The sequence below is a fragment of the Eublepharis macularius genome, chromosome 6 (genome assembly GCF_028583425.1).
Source record: "Eublepharis macularius isolate TG4126 chromosome 6, MPM_Emac_v1.0, whole genome shotgun sequence".
Classification (NCBI taxonomy): Eukaryota; Metazoa; Chordata; class Lepidosauria; order Squamata; family Eublepharidae; genus Eublepharis; species Eublepharis macularius.
In genome coordinates this window covers 89,876,975-89,894,307 of record NC_072795.1, presented here as the reverse complement: position 1 = coordinate 89,894,307, position 17,333 = coordinate 89,876,975, and the positions used below count along the sequence as shown (strand labels likewise).

Genomic DNA, 17,333 nt, shown 5'->3' with positions numbered 1-17,333 from the left:
CGTGGTGGGGAGCGAAGGAAACTCTCAGCCTGTGGAACTGAGGACCGAAACCAGCAATTGCACGTGGTTGGGGAGGGAAGGCGAGCAAAGGACGAGAGACCCTTGAGCGGACGGCAGAGACGCAGAAGCAGCCGCTATGCGCATTTGTGCTTCCAGCGCCGGCTCTCTACCCTCCCGCTAGCCAGCAAGACAATCGCCTTTTCCTGCTCGCATGGCGGGGAGGGAGGGGTGTTGCACTTTCTTTCCCGATTCCCTATCCCTACTCATCGTTGGTTCCTTCCTACTTCTTAAACTGGGCTCTCTCTTAAGTCCTGCCAACTTGGAGCCGCGAAAGTCGAGAGCGGGAGGGGGGAGGGGGGAGAGGAAGGGAGCGCAGCAGAGGAGCCGCCGCCTCCCTCGGCGTGTCCCCCTCCCCTCCCCCTTTCTTTCTTGCTGCGTCTGTTTGTACTTTAGCTGATCCACTAATCCCCTGAGAAAGCCTATTTGCAGTGAAGAGTATCTGTAGGGGGCGAGGCTGGTCCATGTGGGTTTGTGTCATTGGTTTGCAAAGAGAGACCCCGCCTATTGCCCAAAAAGAAAAAAAGGAAAAGAGAAAAGAGAGCCCGAGACCCTACCTCTCCCGGCGACTCAGTACAACGGAGGCGGCAGGAGCGGAGGTGCCCCCCCCCCCTTCCTGCTTTTTTTTTTTTAAATATAGCTGGAGGAAGACCAGCGAGCGACTTCTTTCAAAAAAGAAGACAAGGGGGAAAAATTCCAAGTTGCAATTAGAATCTTCCTCCGTTTCCTCCCCCCGCCCCATCCTCACTTGGAGCAGCGGCAGGAGCTTGGCGAAGGAGGCGAGGATTAAGTTTTTGTGTGTGGTGTGTGTGTCATTTTTAAGGTGGATCTCTGGCAGCAAGAGCCCCCGCGCAGCGAGCCAGGGGAGGCGGCGATGCAGCGCTAGGAGCCCCGGCGGCGGCGGCTTCAGCCAGAGCAAGCGAGCGAGCGAGCTTGGAGAGGGACCCGCTCCCCGTGGACGTTCTGAGGCGACGACGAGGTAAGGGGCGGCGGGCGGGCAGGGAAGGGAAGGGAGCCGAGGCGGCTGCCCAGGCTGGCTGGGTCGGGAGTGCTGGCTGCCTTCCCCCCTCGCCTACCTGCAGTCGTAATGTTGGTGCCCGCGCTGGTGTCCATGTGTGCTTCGCTTCACTGCGCCATCCAGAGACCGGGAGCCAGCAGGAATATTTTCTTTTTTAGAAAAGGACAAGGGAGAGCTCGAAAGGTGAGGACATCTTTGGTCGTAGCTCTTCCTCCCCCTCCGGCCGGCTTTCATCCGGCTGGAGAGACCCCGCCGGTCAACTCTCGCCCCTGCGACGCTGCATATATTGCTTTTCTGGTTCCCGATCTGATGGGAAGGTGTGTGTTCGTGTGTGTCGAAAACGCGAGCCAGGATTGTGTTGATGTGCGCGCGTTTGGGCATGTGTATCCCCCCCTTTAAATGCTTATCCCCCCCCCCACCCGCCGGATATTTGTGTATGTGTGTGTTTGGTGCGGAGCAAAGATTGCACAGGCTTTAGGCAGCTCCGATGGGACAGATGTGAAGTAGAGCCCCATTTTCTCCCCCCCCCTTCCCCAAAAGGAGAGAGTCAGAGAAAGCCTTTTTGTTGTTGTTGCTGTTGCGTGGCGGAGAGGAGAGGGAAGGGGGATGACAATAAGTTCTGCCCTCCTCCTCCTCCTCCCTCCCTCCTCGATCTCCCCCCCCCCCGCTTCGGCAGAGAGTAAGTGAGAGACGTTAAATGAGGTGAAGTGGAAATCTTTTGTTTTGCTGGGCTCGGCATTGTTTACTTAGTCCTGAGTGTGATGGACAACATCTGCCAGCAGATTAGCAGGGCAACCCACGGCTTGCAGCGCTGCCAAAGTCTCGGCCAAGACGAGGGGAGAGGAGGGGGCGTGGAGCAGGGAGGGAGCGGATTTCACGCGGCTCGGCCCGGGGACTTCCTCCGCCGACGGCTACAGGGAGCCTGACGCGGTGCAGCCCCCCCCCCCCCCCGGGCGCACTTGAATGCGATCAGCAGAAAGTTTTCCTGCCGCTGGAAGTCGCGATAAGGCGCCAGCGATCGCTAGGCGGTGGGGTGGAGAGCGAGAGCCGCCCGGGCTCTTCTTGCTCCGCATGACTTCGGGCTCTGCCTCGGAGAGGCTGGGGCAGGACGGGCCGTGGAGGCGCTTCGATTGATTTGAGGGGCAAAACGAGAGACTTGGCAAGCGTGAGGGGTTGTGTAAAGGGGGCAAGGAGCCGCCGCATGGGAAATCTGGACCCCCCCCGCCGCGATACTTGGGAAGCGAGCTGGACGGGGGTGGCGTGGAGGGTAGCGCCATCTGCGGGGAGGGGGGCTGCTGCGCCGCAACCGAGACTCCGAAAACCTCCCCCCTCCCTGGGGAAGCGTCCTGCTCAGTTTCATTGTGACGTTTACAAAGTGGGCTTGCAGTTTCTACTCCCTGCGTGTGGAAAGCGGCTGCTTTTGCAACCCAGGCCGTCAAAAGAGAGAAACCACCTGGTCCACTATGCATAATAGAAATAAATTCTTCCCTTTGCAGGGAGGCTAGCCTGCTAAGATATTTTGCCTTGTTGTTCATCACGGTTGCTGTGTAAGCTTGGGGGGGGGGTGGATCTTGTTTGGCCGAGGACTCTCACCCTCCACTTCTCTCTTCCTTCACCCATTTCCTCAAACATGAAAAGCAGTAGAAAAGGTTCTTTTGAAATGGAAGAGCAAAAGCGCTGTGTTACAAGAATGAAATGGCTGAGCATTTTGGAAAGGTGTTGCCATCTACGCAGATAAGCAGGAAAACATCAGTGAGCCACATCAGCTCCTTAGCAACTCCTTTGGACACCAGATTTTTCTGTGCAGTGCACTGTTTGTCAGGGGTTGCATGTTCCATAGCAGACAAAATGTTTACATCTGACTCCTTTATCCTGCAGTGCTCTCAAACTTTTCCTGTTCTCATCCAGCTCTTTTGTAAGCAAGTGTTTGCTCACCAAATAATTCAAACAAATGGCATAGTTACACTGAAGCTTTAAAATGCGTTGCTCTGAATGAATAATATATAAATATTTTTGAAGGAAATGAACTCTCTCGCTCATAATCCTTGTGTAATGAGATATGGTAGGGCATTTTTTGATCACAGGACTTGTAAACTTCAACATCTAACAAAAACGTATCTCTTTTCAAGAAATATGATTAATGTGTGTAGATTAAATCTTATTACCCAGTGTAATTTAGCCATAAAGAGAGTGCTCTTTGACCCAGACTTACAGCGCAATCCTATGGAGAGTTACTCCAGTCTAAGCCCATTGACTTCAATGGGCTTAGACTGGTGTAACTCTCCATAGGATTGCACTGTTAGTCTGGCATTGGATACAAATGCATATGTTTTAGTACTGTCCTAAAGAAAGCCCCATCAAATAGATTTGAGTAGGATTACAAGTAGGCTTGCTTAGGATTGTTCTGTTTTTCTTCCAGTACAGTTGTGCCCTAGGGAAAACAATGTTTGGTTTCAGTGTATGGTTAAATGCTTCAGTTACTACTGTTGGGTCATATTTTCTTAACTGCTGAGAATTAAGTTAGAAAGAGAAGTTTGGTTGATAATGGTTTGTGCCTTATGATGATAGGTCGAAGAGCAGGAAAGAGAGAGAGTGATTAGTATTAATATAATAGGATTGGATTGGGCTGTGCTTGTTCGATGCATAAGCACATACCAGCCAGTCAAAGTTGGCGTTAGTGACATGGGAATTCCAACCAATTGGAACTAAATTTCCATGGCTTTCAGTGTATCTTGACTGCCTCCTTGATGTATTTGTATTAATAAAAGAAATCAAGAACATTCTATAGAGGGAGAATGGTCTTTTTTGGAGACAGATCATGTAGGGCCACTAAAGTCTTTTGAACACACTTTTTTATGAGGGTATGTGTTCAGAATAATATGAGGTGCTTGTAAGGTTGCTAACTGTGAGCTAGGAAATTCCTGGAGATTTGGTGGCAGAGCTCAGGGAAAGTGGTACAGGAAGGAGCTCAACAAGGATGTGATGCCCTCTGCATTAGGGGAACTGATCTATAGTGTGGAGATCAGTTGTAATTCTGGAAGAACTCCAGGCCCCACTGGGAGCTAGCAGCTCTAGGTGCTTGTGATTGCAAAGTGGATTTATAATTCTTTTTTTTTTTTGGCCACTTTTTTGAAACCTTTCAATACTACCATCACAACTAGCTGTCTAGTAGTGAAATTACAGGTAAAAGTAAAGGTAATCCCCCTGTGCAAGCTCTGAGTCATTACTGACCCATGGGGAGGGGGGCATTGCATCATGACGTTTTCTTGGCAGACTTTTGTTACAGAGTGGCTTGCCATTGCCTTCCCCAGTCATCTACACTTTACCTCCAGGAAACTGGGTACTTATTTTACTGACCTCGGAAGGATAGACGGCTGAATCAACCTTGAGTCAGCTACCTGAACCTGGCTTCTGCCAAAATCGAACTCAGGTCGTGAGCAGAGCTTGGGCTGCAGTACTGCAGCTTAACACTCTATGCCATGGGGCACCTTAATGGTGAGATTAATAAATGTGAATTTCTTAAAGAATAGAGTCTGTGCTTTGGAACAGGATATATACAGATATGCATCAGTAGCTGTTAACTCATCACAAAAGCCCCACTGGCAGTATATATACCAAAAGGCAGGGTACTTCAAATAATAAGTATGTTACGTTTAGGGAGATCTGGAGGCTGTGTGCATAAACTCTTATTATTATTAGAATAATTTGCTGAATAATAATAATTTCGTGCTGAATACCAAGAAAATTGTTACAAGTTTGAATACATTTTAAGGTTTTGCATGTTGGGAAATAATCATGAATGTGTGTTTGAGTATATTCTTCACAGTTGAGGGTGAGAAAAAGTCTGCTGCTTCTCCTGTGTTAAGCAGTGAGTTCAGTAAATAAGGTCATATGATCTATGCCACCAATGAGAGAGGGTGCAGAGTGGCTTACGTCATGATGCAAAGTGTCCACCTTCTGAACTGGTTGGACATAAAAGACTATTTCAGTAGTGCAATCCTATACAGTTGCTGGAATTGGCAACCCTAGTTCAGGAAAAGGAAGATGGGAGTTTGGTGGTGGTGGTGGTTGTTCCTAGTTTCATTTTACTCTTTGCGTATGGAACTGGCTTGGCTCATCTATAGTTACATCACTTCTTTTCCTATCTTGTGCTTTCCCCCCTGAAATGTAGTCAGAGTAAACAGGGGGGCAAAAGTCTGTTTGGTCCTATCCCTTGTCACCCAGCCAGATCATTTTTGTGGTAGATCCTCACTTCCAGGTTCCGATCACAGCGAGCCACATGAGACATAACTTCCATTTCCTTATACATTATGTTCTTAGTTCATTTATGGGAAGCCAGATTGTCACAATTATCAATTAAAGATGCCTATAAAAGTAGTATATTTGTATTGGCTCAGTATATGTCTCAGTGTATAGAAGTTCTGCTTTTTTATTCCTAAAATAAGAGAGCTGCAGACAATATTTAGTCAAAATGTTGGTGTTTCTCTAGCGAAGGAAGAGAAACGACCTCATGTGGAGAAATATTAAGTGGATTCATTGATTTCAGTTGAACTTATTTCCATTAGGTTCAGGGTGTTTACGCTCACAGCCTTGGAGCTTATTTATACTTTATGGCAGCAGATGTGTTCCCTGACAGAAACACTTAAAGTGTGAAGTGGAGTCTCTAAACACTGGAGAACATGTGGTGGGCTCATGCTGGGGAGGCCAAGGTTGGCTCCATCTCTCTACCACGTGTTTTCGACATACTTGGATACTTCTGGCTCTGCACCTGCATGTCTTCATGTTCCTATGGAAAGTGTACCCACCACCGCCATAAAATGTGAATGAGTCCTTAGTTTATCTTAGTTGTGCAAGGTGATCCACTTATTTATTTTAAAAGATGCTACAGAAGAAGAAACCTTTTAAAATCTGTTTTTATGGATTCTTTCATTTAGATCTCACAAGGTTCAGTTGAATATGATGACTTGTATAGTGTGACTTGTTGCAGAGCCCCAATTCTAGAATGACAGTCAATACCAAGTCACTTCTGCCACGAATCGCTTTTGAAATTATGCCCTTTGCCCTTCTCGCTTCCTAAATGAGAGGAAAAAATTAGGACAGCACTGTAGTAATAGGAGAATGGTGGCTTTTGCTTTCATTTTTATGTTGTCGTTTCAGTAGAGAGGACTTGTCAACGTAATGTATATGAACATGTCTTGGATTGCAACGACCTAAATGTTCCACATCCTAGGCAAAGGCTATACAGATAGCTGGGTTTTGTGATAACAAATTTTCTTCAGGTTGGATGGCGCTCAGATAATATTGTTGTGAGAACATTTTCATTAGGTTTTTTAAAAAATTGCAGATTCTGTACTGAGGCATAACTGATTGCAGAAATCAAGGTGGAGGTATCAAGAAATACTAAGGAATCTCACCATAACCATGAGGAATGACCTCTGCAACTCTGATCCTAAACATATTGGAGCAGTTTCTGATAGGTAGCCATGTTGGTTTGCAGTAGAGAACAGAAGGATTTGAGTCCAGCGACACCTTAGGGACCAACAAGATGTTCAGGGTATAAACATTCAAAAGTTAAAGCTTCCTTGCTGATTTTCGGCCTAGTGACTCTGAGTGTGATTCGGTAGCGGCTCATGAAGTATGGTCATAAGGAATCATTTGTCTTTTGGTTTTCTTAGGACTATATTTTTTTGCTGCTTTAGTTATAGCTTTTGAAGTCTCCTTTGAATTTTGGTGTAACTATTGTGTAAAAAATAATCTTTGGGTACTTAGAATAGGGAAATCCCGAAGAGAAGTTGTTAGCATATGCTGACAGTTTAACTCGTCTTTAAAAAAAGAATCTGTTGCCAGAATCTTGATTTTGTTAACAGTCCTGACCACTGGGTACATCTCTATAGAAGTCCAGAGGAACGCTGGGAATGTAGAGTCATATGGGTTTATCAGTAAAGATTCATGCACATAGATAGTAAGAATCTAATATTTTAATATCTAATATTTTGTTTATATATCTCATCCTAATGTAATGATAATCGTATGTATCATCATATAATTCCTATATAAGTTATTATGTAAGGTTAAAACCCCCGAAGATACAAGCAGAGATGCTTAAAAAAAGGTTATACTTCTTGTTTTGCTTTTTATAATGTGACTGAATAACTGTTGTTGGAGCTTTTCTTTAGGAAATGTAGAAACACTTCATTTCCCCCAGTATATGTTAAAAACACATGTAATGTTGTCAAACAATCAATTCCTATTTACTTGCAGCAAGCAGCATGCACCAATTATTATTTAAGTAGATTCCTGTAGCATTGCTTGGTAAAACAATATGTGGAGTATACAGTTTTTATGAAGAGTCATGGTCCAACAAGATTAGTAGCAATGTATGCTTGATTCACTGTGACTAAATTGATTCCAATATTAAAATGATATTGTCATGTCTTATATCTAATTCGGAACATGACCCTAGATGCAGATCTGAAGGGAGGTCTTTGTACAAAACTGGGGAAGCTCTGATTTGCAGAAAAATCCCAAACCCTTAACATAAAATGGCGAGTTAGAACACCAAAACAGACAAGTAGTTTGTGCAACCACAGACAATACAATCCTTTCCCACTGACCACTGATTTGCCAGATGGTGCTGGGTGCTGACATACCTGTCACCCCTGCACTGGGCAGCCCCAAGCTGGTCCTGGCTTGAAGATGCGGGCCTCCTAGGGGGCAGGGGCCTGACACTGCCTCATCCACCCTCCTTGTGGCAGAGGTAGCTGCTGGGTGGCACATGTGGGACACGTGGGAAATGTTGGGGAAGTGGAGAGGAAGCCACCCCTGCTGCTGTGTGAGCAGTGCGGCAGTGGTATGGCAGATGGGGGAGGGGTAGGAGGTGGTGGCAATGCAGTTGGGTGGGCTTGTGCCAGTGAGTAAGGCAGCCCAGCGAGGAGGGTGAAAAAAGAAGAGATTCTTCTCCTATTAGTTACATGGGTCACATCCTTGTGCTATTCTACTATCAGATACTGTTCTTTTGAGCTACTTTGCTGAATGTTTCTTTACTAGAAAAAAGTTGCCTGATGTCATCTGTTATAAACACATTATTTTCTCTTCCATCTTGCTTGGTAAATATGTTAGCCATTCGTTGTGTACAGACTGTCCTTTTTGAATCATCTGTCCCCATGTTCCATACCAAAATACCAACAGAACTATAAAGCAGGTTTTTCTACCTAAAAGACCACAAGGTTGGGTGTGTGTGTTTGAGTTTGGGGCTATGAGGCTGCAGAACCACAGGGAACCCTCCTATTGTGTCCTAACCATTCACATCTGACTGTACCGCAGTCCGCCTGGTTAATTAACGACTGGTTAATTAACGACTGCAGTGGTAGTGAAGAAGTATTTGGCTTGGCCTGAACAACATTTTGTCCTGAAAGAGTCCATGTGAATAACTGAGAGACGTCTCTCTTCTTGCAAGCAGAGGCCACAGTAATGGACCCACTCCATAGGTTTCAATTTTGGTTATTGCCCCACCAAAAGACCCAGGTTGTGTAGTTGTGGCCACCTGTGCTGCACTCCTGTTGCAGAGTGAGATGGTTTCCTGACCATGTATACTGTCAACTGAGCTCACCAGAAGAGACAGCTGTTTGTCAAAGGAAGAAGGCCACAGACCTGCAGGAACATTCCTAAGGTACATGCTGCTTTGTGGTAGGTGTGTTTATGATTGAAATTGAATATTGTTGTGGAAAAGGTCCAATATGAGCCCGTTATCTTAACTTGGAATTGGTTTGACTTGGATAATGAAAGCATCCTTAGTAAAATATTTTCAGTAGATGTTTTTGCTTTTTTTTGGTAGTTTGCCAGTACTTGCCTGCCTCCACCCAAGAATTTGTTCTAGGTACTGAGGATTGTGCTGAGAATGTAGCTTGTGGTATTAAGTCATTAAAATACATGTCTTTACGCCCGTATTTTTCAAATTCTAGGCTGCTTTATATACTGTAAAGTGTTTATAGGTCTAAAGTGCCCATAGCTACACTTTATTTCTAAAACCAGTTTGTTTATGAAATCTCTATGAGGAAAAACGGTTATTAATATAAGTAAACCAGTGGAGGAGTCTGCAGGAGCACCATATGCTAACTTGCTTGCATTTCTGTTTGTTCATTGTTTGATCCCTTACAGCAGTGGGAGCAGTCCATTCTTTAAAGAATCAACATCTAGTACATTCCATTGTGGACACACACTGGTAAAGAAAATAGCAGAGATCACGCTCTGTATTTTGGACAGCATGCCAGTCAAGTATAAAGTGTCAAAGCAAAGCCTGCTTGCTTGGAGTTATTTGAAAAGGTGATAGAAAAAGAGTGGAACAAATTATAGGAAATCTGTATGTTCTTGGATAGCAGTTTTGTTCTTGGATAGCAGTTTCCTTGCTGTGTAATTTAAACTTTAAAATACGTATCATTTTGAATTGTCATCCAGTTTGGAAAGTCTCTAGTACCGAGAGTAATCTTGTGAAAACACTACAAATGATTGAAAATAAAAGTTTAAACTTGAGGTCAGTTAACTGTAATAGAACGATGTGCTATCACAACAGAATCGTAGTCCATTTTCCACACAAGTCACTGCACGCATGCGTGCACACACATTATTTCAATTGAACTGGTTTGAAATTAAGTTTTAAAAATGGTTTGTAAAAGTTGACAAGTATGCAGAATTTTGCAGTTGCATGAATTCAGAATAGTATTCTGAAAACAGAGGCAACATTGATCAAATTAACAAATCTTTCATCTACTGCACATTGCTCCACAGTGTCTTTATACTTTTATATGTTTTATATGTTTTTTAATATAAATTTAATGTTTTTTAATATAAATGTATGTAATACCATAAGGTAATGAAGATCTGCATTGTTTGGTGCCAGTTTGCTGTAGTGGTTAAGAGCACAGGACTCTAATCTGGAGAGCCGGGTTTGATTCCCCACTCCTCCGTTTGAAGCCAGTTAGATGACCTTGGGTTGGTCACAGCTTCTAGGAGCTCTCGCAGCCCCACCCACCTCACAGGGTGATTGTTGTTGTAGGGATAATAATAACATACCTTGTAAACCGCTCGGAGTAGGTGTTAAGTTGTCCTGCTGGGCGGTATATAAATCAAATGTTATTGTTATTACTATTACTGGATGCTGTGCTGTCATCCAGGGTAAAGTGGGTAATTCTAGAGGTGGCCCATCCATGAGGTGCACCTAGACTGTTGCCTATGGCAGAGATGGAAGGGCGGCAACCAGCCCTATTGCCTCAGCTCGCCCGTGGCTTTGGGGGTCTCCCAGTAGACGGCCAGTGGGGAGCTGCTTCTCTTCCTCCCTCAAGGAAGAAGTCTGACCCTCTTCCTTCTTGCTTTGCTGTGGTAGCAATAGAGTTAGAGCAGCAAGCACACAAGTGGTGGGTTCCTGCTGCCTCAACTCTGCACCTTGCTAATGCATGGAGCAGCAAGAAGGGTGGGTGCCTTTGCACTTTGCTGTGTGAGGGGGCAAAGAGGGCAGGTGTCACGTTACTACCACAGGGGGGAAAAGGAGGGCAAGTGGCATCCTTCAGTGTCTCATTGCCATGCCATAGAGTGGGGGGAGAGGAGGGTTGCGGTTGTCTTCCTTCTCCTGCTGTTGTCACAGGGTAGTAACAGAGTGCTACTCTAGTCTAGGGTGTCCAAAGCGTTGTGCTGACCATGGGTGATTCTGAAGGACAGTGGCTTTTTTGATTCGCTTATGCTCTTATGGCTTGCCCTTTCCAGTAGCCATTCACCTGATGGCGAACTTGGTGAATTTTCAGTACATGGCTGAAATTTTGTTTTACCTCAGTTTTGCTGATTATTGAATTTTCTCATTTGGCACTTGCTCTTGTACTTCTCTTACATTTTCTTTACCCAGCCACTTTTATTCTTGTATATGAGTGGTGGTACTATTTAATTTATCATTATGCTTCTTTTTCATTGCATTTTCTTGAATTGGTTTTATTACATTTTACCAGCTTCATTGTGTTAAACTGTGACTTGTATCAAACTCTGCTAAGAGTGCAATAGAGAAGGATATTAAATAAATAAGTCCCAATTAAGGTCTTCTCTTGTTTCTTAATTGAATGTGAACTTTCTTAAAAGAAACATGTTGAAAGATTTTTAGTGCTATCCTAAGAGAAGTTATACCATTCTATTGACTTCAGTGAACTTAAGAGAGTGAAACTGCTTCATCAGTAAAAACAAACATATCTATGCACCTATTTTTGTACAGATTTCTTTTTGAAGATAAAAGCACAAAGTAAACAGGATACATGAACCATGATATTCCCATAAGCAGTATTGTGACTTGTATGCAATGTAATTATATTTTGTATACTTGCCAATTAAGCAGTTATGCTTTAGACTGCGAGAAAAATTACCTCTTCAGGAGATTGAAGAGGAGCTTTGCAGAACACTAAATCAAGTAAACTATACATGTGCCATAGCATTTTGTGAGTATAGCTAAATTTTTAAAAATTAGCTCTGTGCTGAGGTTTGCTTGGCAGTATTCTTACTGAGTTAGTACACTCTAAGAATCTTTAAGCCTTTCCGAAGAAATAGTGGTAAATATAATTCATCTTTACTTTTAAGTAGAATTAATCCCTGGAATTTCTTCAGAGTAATGGAGAAGGAATGATTAGCATAGCCATTCCTTTCCCACCTCTGGATATCTCTTGGATATGCCATTTAAGAGTCCTGAGTGATAAGGTTGCCTAGCCAAACTAGTAGGGTTATGAGATAGTTGAGATCAAGTTTCTGTGCTGAAATTCAGTTCATATTTTCCTTAATTTTTAAGTCAGTATCTATATAAACTGTATGTACCTATATAAACTGAGTCCTGTGGCGCAGAGTGGTAAACTGCAGTACTGCAGCCCAAGCTCTGCTCAGGACCTGAGTTTGATCCTGGCAGAAGCCAGGTTCAGGTAGCTGGCTCAAGGTTGACTCAGCCTTCCATCCTTCCGAGGTTGGTAAAATGAGTACCCAGTTTCCTGTAGGTAAAGTGTAGATGACTGGGGAAGGCAATGGCAAACTACCCCGTAAAAAGTCTGCCAAGAAAACGTCATGATGCAATGTCCCCCCATGGGTCAGTAATGACTCGGTGCTTGCACGGGGGACCACCTTTACCTTTTACCTATCTATATAAACTATAGCTATTTAGCAGTGTTCTTTTGAATGTCATAGTGGTGGTTGGTGGAATTATAGTTGTGTTTTGCTACACTATTGTTTTGAATACAAAATACAATTTAAATTTTGGGAATTCTGCTACAGTCAGACCTGAAAGCTTCAGCATGTTAAAAGCAGTCTTCAAGCTCAAGACTAATTTTTTGGTACTTCATTCATCAGTGGAGATGCCCAGTAGAACCCTGAGACATGTTCAAGCAGTGGGTCAACCTTCCTTGTCCTTATATACTTGAATATTACGGTCTGTTTCCAAAGAGAACAGTTAAAAATAATAAATTAAATTTGCACTTCTAAGCCTTTAAGCAACTTCTCTCTCCCGGAAGATGCCTCAACAAAGAATACACCTTCACTGTAAATTTCTTTAAATTCAGTTAATATAATATCTAGATTGATGATTGGTTAAATGAAATCCTTCCATCTTTGTGGGCTCAGTGTTGAGAGGAGTGATTGCAGCAAACAGAACCTACCCACCACTTCTTTTCTGTAAAATCCCCTCATTGGTGAGTGGGTGCTAAAGGATGGCTCCTTTCCTCTGTGGAGCAGAAAATGAGAAAGTTGAACCTTGATGGTTAGTAAATGGAACAATTACATTGCCAAGCCTGGGTAAAATTCGTAGATCCTTTTCATAATAGAAATAGCTTCTGTCAGTTTCCTATGCTGAACTGGAATACTATTGCTTTTCCTAAGATGGTAACGCAAAACAGCTTTGCCTCAGGTTAATTCAGGAGCAAGAATTCTTTTTCCTGTTACTTGTGCTGTTTTGCAGTCATTGAACTTGCCATCCTTTGTGAATTTTTTTCTTGCTTTCATTGCATGCATCATCAATAAAGATGGATTTGTGATCTACACAAGTGTAAAAATACTTTACCGTGTCATTCCAAGAAAGAGCTATACATGATTCTAAGCCTGTTGACTTCAGTGGACTTAACAAGAGTCTGGTGTTCTGTTTTTCAACCTGCCTTTCCCAACAATCAGGTGATCCTGCATGCCTGCAATATGGAAAGGGTGGGACTTCTTAAGCGTTTTTTTTTTTTTTAGGTTTTAGGAGTTTTTTTCCAGGTGGCAGAGAGCTGTTTGGCCTGGAGGAATAGGCCAACTCTGTATACATGGCTGGAAGGGGGTTTGCTGCCAGGAGCCTTTTCAGACCCTGGAGTGACATGATGATAGCAGCAGCATGATATCGGGTAATGGTTGGGGAGCACATGATAAAGCAGTCTTGTTGAAGCTAAGCAGGTTTGAGTCTGGTTAATGGTGGATGGGAAATCCCCTGGGGGTCCTGAGAAGTGTAATAAGTAAATGCTAGACCTTTTGTGCCATCATTGTTTTCACCAAATGATATAAGTACTCAGGGAAGCAGCAGTGTTATTTGTGGTGGAAACACATTTGGCAGGAGGTGGGTTGCTGCTGCTGTATTAGTAGTTGTGTACAGGGCCGGCGGGCCTATTGAGGCTAGGTAGGCGGTGGCCGCAGGCCGGAGGAGGCGTGGAGGGCGGGAGCGCGTGCCACAAAGCACCAGCCTCCTATCCCTCCCACCCCGCGCTGCTGCCGCCGCCAGCACAAGCCCCCAGCCAGGCGCAGCCACCATGGGCAGGCATCTGCGGCGGCGCAGGCAACTGAGCGGGAGAGCTCAGAGGCTGCCTGCTGCAGCAATTGGGCCGCCAGCGGCGTGTGCGCTCCTGTGATGATGTCACGAGCGACGTCATCACGCAGGCCGGTGTATGTGCGTGCACGCGCGTGCTCGTGACATGACATAATCCAACCTCCAGCCCTGATGAATCTAGGTACCTTTGGAATTTTGAGGACGGGAGTGAATGCTTCCATAGAATGGTTGCCCAAGGGGAAGTGGGATCATCTTTTTGCTTTAAGGAAGGTACACTGTATGGTTTCAATTTCCAAGGAAGTGAGAGTTTGCTGAGCTCAGAGACATGAAGTCTGACAGAGGTAGCTTTGAGTTTTGAAAGCTCATACCTTGAAAATCTTGTTTAAGTTGCTACTGGACTCTTGCTACTACTCCACAGCAACATGACAACCCACCTGAAACTATAAGAAAACGTGTCTGAGGCCAAGTAGAGAACATATGGCTGGGACACCTGCAGAAGGTGAGCTCAGCCCTTCACTAGTCAGTCAACAGACAGAGAGAGAGATTTGAAGTGCTCTCATTCTCCTTTTTTCTGTTCATTCTCTGGACCACCCGCCCCCAAACTCAAGAAGCAAGTGGGCACTAGGAAATATGTTGGCAGTATCCATGGACAGCATGTTTGAGGGCTAATGTACTAATTCTTGTTAAAGGTATGACTTGTTGAAGTCCAATTCCATGCACATGTGATCTGTGCAGAGCTTAAAGTTAGCAATTGAATGAACAGAAACTGCAATAAAGAGGATCAAACATATAGAGTAGGAATGTTTTCCGACTGTTGTCCTGGATTTTGGTGCTCTGGTTATGTTACTGATACAGGCGGGATATCTGAAAGGGTAACTTATGCTAACTGAAGCATGGCCACCACATTGTCAAAACCTAGAACATTTAGTGTGGTGTATGAATTTGCACGGAAAGAATTTACGACTATGGAGATTATACAAATAATAGTGATAAACATAATAATACTGTAAGTTCCTAGTCATGCTATTATGCAGTCTGTTCCTACATAATATGAATAATGCAACACACCAAACATACTTTTGAATTGTTTGGTGTGGGAAATGCATCACATGGTGGCCATCTATAGTAAGTATCTGCTGTAATGAGTGCTGTAGGTAAGCAGAATTTTTGAAGAGTGTTACTACAGTCTGAAATATTCACTAGGAAATAGTGATTGTTGCAGGTATTCAGCTGTTTGAAATCATGTATATATCATCTGTAGTAGGTAGCTCTCTCACCTTACTAACCTTTCCAGTGTTTTCTCTGCAGAGATCTTGGTTTCCCCATCTGTGTAGCCCTCTTTTCTACTTTGTCAACAAATCTTGTTTTATGAAAGTTTTCTTACATCTTTAGAAGCTGAGCTGTCACTGCATCCTGTAATGGAAATTTTGACCCCCTCCCCCAACTTGCTTAAACATTTGATGCAAAATTTATGAATTGGAAATGATTTTTCCAGATCTGTCGTTAGATTATTTGGCAGTAGACTGTATAAAAAGTTGCATTCCAGCTCTTCCTGTCAGATCAGTTGGCAGCAAAAGCATCTTAACAGCTTCACTTTTTTAAAAAATACATCTTTTGTCTCTCTGTTTCAGAGCTGCTGTAGTCCTTGCAAGCTAAATAAATATTGCGGCGGGTTTAATACCAGGCTGTGAGCCTGAGTGCTGCATTTTTTGGTGCTTTGTGAAAGAGGTGTGCACCTTTGATTATGGTGCCTCTTTATTTTGTGGGCTTCTGGTGTGATTCTTTTCCTCTGCTGTTCGGTAGCATAGTCAATATGCATTATGTAAATTGATTACTGCAGGTTTTTCCTCAAGCTCTGTTTGTTTGATCATTTGGGAAGGTGGCTGTAAAGCCAATTTACTTGTAATTTTTGTTTGTAGTCCACCACTTCATGCTCTTTGGCATGGATGCTACCCATCTATTGTGCATTGGCGTCTTGCCACTTTACGAGATAAGGTAATATAGCCAGGAACATCAATATCTTTGTTTGGTTTCATTTATCTGTGGCATTTACCTTTCTCATCCCAGACCTCACTCAGTAAAAGGCAATTATGTGTGTTCACCAGTATGACACTAAGCTTTTCACCTTTATTTGACTTTAGTGTGATACAGAGTAAGGCTACCATTTTTTGTTGTTGTTGCGGTTTCCTCTGCAACACTTGAGAGCTGAGAGGGGAAGACAGCTAGATGAAATGAATTTGATGATAATGAATGCCAGAAAAAAAGACATAAGCAGCGTGTTTCATGAAAAGGGTAAAACTTGCACTGGCATCAGCCACCCTGCATCAGTGTTTTTTACAGAATGTTTCCTGGCCATCAGATCCAATTAATGACAGATTCAGTTCAGGCTTCATCTTGCAGCTGGTTGCTAGCAGCAAGTTTGTGGGAATCAATGTGGTACAGCCATTTAGTATCATGGATTCACTGGGCCTAATTCTTTATTGCCCTAAGCCGTGTACAGTTGCTGTACTGTGCAAGCTATGCATAATGCTGGATGGTGTGGCTTGAGCTGGCCTGGAGAAATCCTATAGTTTTGGTCTAATTTTGTAGTGGAACCTAAGAAATCGAAGTGTACTTCAAGTCTTACTTTATGTGAAATAATGAAGGCGTTTGGACTTACTTCACAATTTTTCTTGGGGTCTGCATCCTGTAGCAGTATTCTTTTGCGTATGAGTGGGAAATGAGTACTGGAGCATTGGGCTTAGGTTGTTGGCTTCCTGGTAATGAAGGACAGTTCAGCACAAGAAATGAAAAGAATTAAGGGGGATAGGGAAGGCAGCATGATGTAGCCTGATCTCCTCAGATCCAGAAGCTAAGCAGGGTTTGTACTTGAATGGGTGACCGCCAGGAAGACTGCCAAGGAAGGCACTGGCAAACCACCTCTGCTGCTCACTTGCTTTGAAAGTTAATATTTGCCCTGTTTCTTTCCCTTCTGTTCTTAACATAGATTTTAAAATGGATAAGATGTCTTCTGAAGCATGAGTGAGACATGCAGAAGTTATGGAACTAGGTTGAGGCTTGTGGAAAAAATACATGTTGTGATACTGTATTGCTTAGGGTTACCAGCCTCCAGGTAGTAGCTGGAGATCTCCTGGAATTTCAGCTGGTCTTCAGGCCACAGAGATCAATTCACCTGGAGAAAATGTCTACTGTTGAGGGTGGACTCAATGGAATTATGGCATGCCAAAGTCCTTTCCTTCCCCAAACCCCACTTTCTCCAGGTTTCTCCACGTTTTACCCCCCAGATCTCCAGGAATTTCCCAACTTGGAGCTGACAACCCTAGTATTGCTATAGGACTGCTCTGGATCAGTTTCATGTTTGTGCCATCAGGCTAGTGGTAGAGCCTGTTTCTATCCTGTATCTCATTGCTTTTGGTTCATCTTGCATCCAAGTAAATCAGCTTAGATATTTGGCTAACA

General features: G+C 43.8%; 1 protein-coding gene across 4 annotated transcripts in view; it reads left to right on the top strand.

Annotated features, from left to right (window-relative positions):
- The first annotated feature begins 887 nt into the window (after positions 1–887).
- CTBP2 (C-terminal binding protein 2) overlaps positions 888–17,333 on the top strand; it is a 280,138-nt gene continuing 263,692 nt past the window's right edge. Inside the window, exon 1 of one of the 4 annotated variants that reach the window (XM_054983757.1) lies at positions 888–1,036. The gene's annotated coding sequence lies outside the window, so the exon portion shown is untranslated. Of the gene's footprint in view, positions 1,037–1,222; positions 1,259–17,333 lie in introns of those variants that run through there. The other 3 variants (XM_054983751.1, XM_054983752.1, XM_054983754.1) reach the window with 3 other exon arrangements.